Source organism: Pipra filicauda, unplaced genomic scaffold (genome assembly GCF_003945595.2).
Source record: "Pipra filicauda isolate LSUMZ 115617 unplaced genomic scaffold, ASM394559v2 scaffold196_size3971931_pilon, whole genome shotgun sequence".
Classification (NCBI taxonomy): domain Eukaryota; kingdom Metazoa; phylum Chordata; class Aves; order Passeriformes; family Pipridae; genus Pipra; species Pipra filicauda.
Window position 1 is genome coordinate 3,319,257 of NW_024104305.1, and position 5,486 is coordinate 3,324,742.

The following is a 5,486-nucleotide window of genomic DNA, read 5'->3' on the forward strand; positions in this document are numbered from 1 at the left end:
ATTTGCATAGATAAAAACTGCTTTTCAATTTGTGAGTGGCACGCTGGTGGAAACCCGGCGCTGGTATTTGCATTTCAATGTGGATGGCGAAGAATAAAGGTGGGAGAGAGGTCTGATCAGTGCTAAGCCCTTTCTGCTTCAGTGCTTGAGCATTTTTCCATAAACACTCCTGTTATGATGTTAGTTTGCTCGCGCCACTCCGAGGGAACCGGGAGCTCCTGTTTACAAGGCTCTGTGACAATTTAACAGTGCAGGGCAAGCAGAGCTGGAATCAAAGCAGCCAGCAGAGCACAGGTGGTGTGGGTACCTGGGGAAGTTCCTGTGAATAACCCAGGGCAGTTGCTGTGACTGATCCAGGGAAGTTCTTCCTTTACCAGGCAAATTGTGCATTCCTGTGGAATCCTTGCCAGCGGCCGCTGTGGTGACTGGCCTCAGCTCCTCACTGGCCTCTTCACTCCCTGCCAGGTTTTGATGCAAAAAGCTGGTTGTTAAGATGGGAAGAGTGAGTGAAAGCCCTTCCCTGGGGGGCTTTACTCCCAGAGTTCACTCTTATCACTGAGCAGCCAAAGAGCAGGGCAGCACTGCTCATCCAAAGCCAGAGAAAAGCCACATTAATGTCGGGTTTGTGGCCAGGTCCCTCATCCTCATGGTGTTTCCTCTCACTTGCCATCAGAAATGAGGAGGTCAGGCTTCTTCAGGTGCTTGTCCAGTTCACTGCTGCCTCCAGCATTCCCCACGTTCCCCTCTGGATCCGGCCAAGCCGAGTGCCAGGAGAACAGATGCTGCTTAAAATCAGGGTGATGGTTTGTGCACATCGCTCACCTCAGAGTAGGGACAAGGAAACGGGTCTTGCTCAGGTTTCCTGTTTCAGGCAGGATATCAGTTTTGTGCAAATCTTCAGAATCAGCTTGAAAAGTAATTAATAGAATCACAAAACAGTTTGGGTTGGAAGGGACCTTAAATCCCATCTCATTCCACCTCCTTCCACAAGCAGCTTACCCCAACAGTTCTCAGATGTGAGTGAGCTTTTGGCAGAAGAGCAGCTCAGGGCTTGGGGGTTTGGTTTGGGTTTTTTTAAATAGGAGACAAAGGGACTGATTTAGGGATTTCCCTTAGATTTGCTCTGGTTTACATACAAATATAACTAAGCAATTTAAAAAAATAAAGCAACTAAAAAACTAAAACACTTGCTACTTTCGCATTAAGCCCAAAGGTGGAGAGTTTTTGCCAGGACACAGCAATGACACCAACCCTGTACCAGACTGCACCAAAGCAGCCCAAAGGAATTGCCAAAACATTTGTTTTGCTTACATGACTTTTCAGAAGTGGCTGCCATGCTCTGTGTCAGACAGCTCAGGAAGTTTAAAAATATTGCCCACAGAAAGAGGCGAGCAAGGGAAAGAGACAGGCCAGTGGCTGCAGTTTGTGACCATCCCTCGTGGTGAATGGACTTGGATGGACATTTCTCAAATGTGCAAAATAAACTTGGGAAAAAACCCTTCTCAGCCCCCTTTAGTTCACCACTCCAGCAGCTGGGTGAGGGCCAGGCCCATGGTCAGAGCCTCGGGACAGAGGGCAGATGGACACTGACCTGCTGGGTTTATTGTCCCTGAGAATATTTGGTTTAAATCCCTCAGAGGGACAAACCTCCAGCGCGTTCGATGTCCCGACGACTTCACAATAGGAAGGATCCGTTTGTTTTCCAGATCCTAATGCAACGGTTGCCATAAGAACACAAATTATGTGTACATTTTAATGCATCTATGCTTCATAATTATGCATGGTTGTGTGCTGTTATAATTGACATAAAATATAAAACAGGTCAAAGAGCAGCTATTAAAACTATTTTTCATTTTGCTTCCTGACAGCTCCCGACATCAATGCCGACTGCATTTAATAGGACCATACAGGGAATGCAAAGATAGTTATATAATTTCAACCATATTAAAGCCTCCACAACTTGCAACCTAATTATTTCCTGCAGTGTCTTGTTGTGAGCTGCATTACTTTATTTGGAATGTGTTCAGTTTGAGATTAAACAATTGGGCCACATTAAATTAGCATGAAGGGGGAAAATCATAAAACTTTTGGATGTATTTCATAGGGGTCACTCTGTTAGGTTAAGAATTATCCCAGGAGCAATGATTTTCTGCCACTCAAGATAAAAAACAACGTTAGAATTGCGCTAATTCCATGCAGTTATTTTAATCACTGAAGTAAATTCTACCAAAGGGCTAAATTGTAGTTGTACCCTCACTCTGATCACAGAGTGACAGAGAGAATAAAAGAAAATTGAGGAAAAATTGATGAATTTACAGAATCATAGAACCCCGGAATGGTTTGGGTTGGAAGGACCTTAAAGTTCATCTCATTCCACCTCTTGCCATGGGCAGGGACACCTTCCACTAGACCAGGTTACTCCAAGTCCCATCCAGCCTGGCACTGATATCCCTGCTCTTGGTCCTGGCTGCATGAAGGCCAAGCAGCAGGGTCCAACCCCCTGCTTCACTCATTGATCCCCTTCTTGCTCTGGAGTGGTTGAAGGCTCCTGTTCCACTGGGTGTGATTGGGTTTCTTTTGGATCCACACTGGTCTGTATTTTTTAATAAACCCTTTTAAAGTCAGGTTTGGTGGGACACCTCATGCGGGCCAAGGAACACCAGTGGCCATGGTGAGCCCCAGAGCCTCTGCCCATCACGTGGGTGCCAGGCGGGACCAGAGAGCCCGGTGTGTCCTTCCCAGGGACCTGCTGCCCTGCTGCTGGAGATGGTGGGCACGAGGCGAGTTCTATGAGCTGAAGTTCTGCTCCGTGGGACCAGAGTTCAGCCAATGGCAGCAGTGCCCTGGCTGAGGTGTCAGAGCTGTGCCGTGCGTTGCTGTGTCTCGGGTCGCGGCCGCGATTGATCGGGGGAGCGGCGGGAGCTCCTAATGAGTATTGGCACTCCCTGCCTCGTGTGCTCAGTCCACTTAGAGCCTGGATATTTCAGGAGGCTGGTAATGGGCTGCAGAGGCCCCTTCTGTTCTAGCTGGCTGACTCGAGTCCAGTTCGTGGGTACTGGCTGAAAGTTATTGCCCAATTTGTGGCGGATGAGGAATAAGCTCAGTCCAATTTTCCGAGGTAGAGGCAGCCCCATCCCAGAGAGAACCATCATAAATGGCCCTTGTTAGCGACTGGACAGGGAGCATGAGGGCTGGAGGGGGGTAAAGGCCAAGCTCAGCTGATTGAGTGCATTGGCTGTGGAGCATGGAAAGGTCTGTGGCCCTTCTGTCTCTCTTCAACAGAACAAAGGTCTTCTCGTCTCAGGAGAGATCTGTTGTGTTCCACTCTTACTGCCTTAATTTGCATTTGGGTTCTTGCTTCTGATGGCTTTCCTTTCTTTGGCAATTTTCACAAAACATTCCCCTTTTTGCACTTTTCCAGCTCCATGTCTGCCCGGGAAAATAATGATCAATCCCAGAGTCACTGGTTCTCCAGATCCAAAGCAGGTTACCTCGTTCGGGCCAGTGATGAGGCTCTTCCCAGGGTCAGTGAAATTCAGAGAATCCTTTGGGTTGGAAAAGCCCTCCCAGCCCATGGAGTCCAGGCCTTCCTTGGACACCTCCAGGGCTGGGGACTCCAAACCTCCCTGGGCAGCCCCTTCCAAGGCCTGACCACCCTTTCCATGAGAAATTCCTCCTGATGTCCAACCTGAGCCTCCCCTGGCACAGCCTGAGGCCGTTCCCTCTGCTCCTGTCCCTTGTTCCCTGGGAGCAGAGCCTGACACTCCCCTGGATCCAACCTCCTTTCCAGAGCCTTTTAATGTGGTGCTCAGTTTGCTGCCCTGATCTGGGAGCCTGAGCGGAGCTGAGCTGAGCTGGGCTGGGCTGGGCTGGGCTGAGCTGGGCTGGGCTGGGCTGGGCTGGGCTGGGCTGAGCTGGGCTGGGCTGAGCTGATGCGGGCTTGTTTGGCTGGCTGGGCTGAGCTGGGCTGATGGGCGAGATGAGTGGGCTGCTGGGCTGGCTGGGCTGAGCTGGCTGAGCTGGGCTGAGCTGGGCTGGGCTGGGCTGAGCTGGGCTGGGCTGAGCTGGGCTGAGCTGGGCTGAGCTGGGCTGAGCTGGGCTGGGCTGGGCTGAGCTGGGCTGGGCTGAGCTGGGCTGAGCTGGGCTGAGCTGGGCTGAGGCTGGGCTGGGCTGGGCTGAGCTGGGCTGAGCTGGGCTGGGCTGGGCTGGGCTGAGCTGGGCTGGGCTGATGAGCTGGCTGAGTGGGTGAGCTGGGCTGCTGAGCTGGGTGGGCTGAGCTGGGCTGGCTGGGCTGGGCTGGGCTGGGCTGGGCTGGCTGTGAGCTGAGCTGGGCTGAGCTGGGCTGGCTGGGCTGGTGAGCTGAGCTGAGCTGGGCTGAGCTGAGCTGGGCTGAGCTGGGCTGAGCTGGGCTGAGCTGAGCTGAGCTGAGCTGCTGAGCTGAGCTGAGCTGGGCTGAGCTGGGCTGAGCTGAGCTGAGCCAAGCCAAACCACGCCACCCTGTAGGCTGGTGATCAACTGGGCTTTGGCTTTTCCGTCCTCAAGCACAGCTTCACACACCCAATCCTCTGAAGTGAAGATGGAGAAGCACATAAAAGCTTCGGATTCCATTACTGTAAAATGTATCAGAAAAGTGTTGAGCTCGGTAATTACCTTAATCCAACCTCAGTAGTTGGTCACAGCACACATGAGATGAGCATCCAGAGTCAGATTTGAACACCCAGTCAACCCGAACAGAATTAGCTCGGCAATAGTGGCCCGGATTTCTTAATTAGTTCTCGGTGGCAAGAACATTTAATGTTTGCAAAAGTCAAGTGCAAATCCTACAAGTGACACGATTTGAGGAGGGTGCCTCGAGCCCGGGCCGTGCCCCGCTGGTGGGGACAGCAGCCAGGGCCGCCCTCACTTTACTCCCCTCTCTCAGGGTCCCTTTAAACTTCCACAGACCCTCAGTGAAAAGTAATGGTATGATTAACTTCATAGTAATAACCCATTGCATTCAAAATACACATTTAACTCTAATTTTCATTGAACTACACAGCAGCTGAAAATGTAATGGCCATTCCCAGGCAGCTGACGGCACATTTTAGTGCACTGTAATTGGCTCTCTCAGCTTGTCTCGGGTTAATAAAGGAGATGGGACTCACGAAAAAGCACCGTGGTCACTTAGCAATTGTTTAATTTGTGTAACGCTGGTTTTTGGGTTAGAAAATTATTGTTTTCCAGTAGTGTTAAATATTTATGGGATGCAATTGAGACACATGGCACAGGGCACGCTCCCGCTACGCTCACAAATTAATAAGTTTCTGAAAAAATGGAAATGCGAAATAGCATTTCAAGTGTAAAAAACGACTTCTCAGCTTACAGAACATTTGCATTGCTGAGGCTTTATGTTATTGCAGAGGATGGACAAATACTTTGGGCCAGTAGAGGTGATTATGACCTTGCTGCCATTCAGGTTGGCCCATCTGTGCTGGCTGGGGGAGATG

At 50.6% G+C, this 5,486-nt stretch overlaps 1 long non-coding RNA gene across 5 annotated transcripts in view; it reads right to left on the reverse strand.

The window, feature by feature from the left end:
* Positions 1–1,635, reverse strand: part of LOC113994983 — a 1,717-nt gene extending 82 nt beyond the window's left edge. The window contains exons 1-4 of one of the 5 annotated variants that reach the window (XR_005563259.1): positions 1,592–1,635; positions 823–907; positions 308–458; positions 1–218 (exon numbers count right to left, since the gene is read on the reverse strand). The exon at positions 1–218 is cut by the window's left edge and continues 82 nt beyond it. This is a non-coding gene — a long non-coding RNA (uncharacterized LOC113994983). Of the gene's footprint in view, positions 459–822; positions 908–999; positions 1,039–1,311; positions 1,509–1,591 lie in introns of those variants that run through there. The other 4 variants (XR_005563260.1, XR_005563258.1, XR_005563261.1 and 1 more) reach the window with 4 other exon arrangements.
* Positions 1,636–5,486: the final 3,851 nt, after the last annotated feature.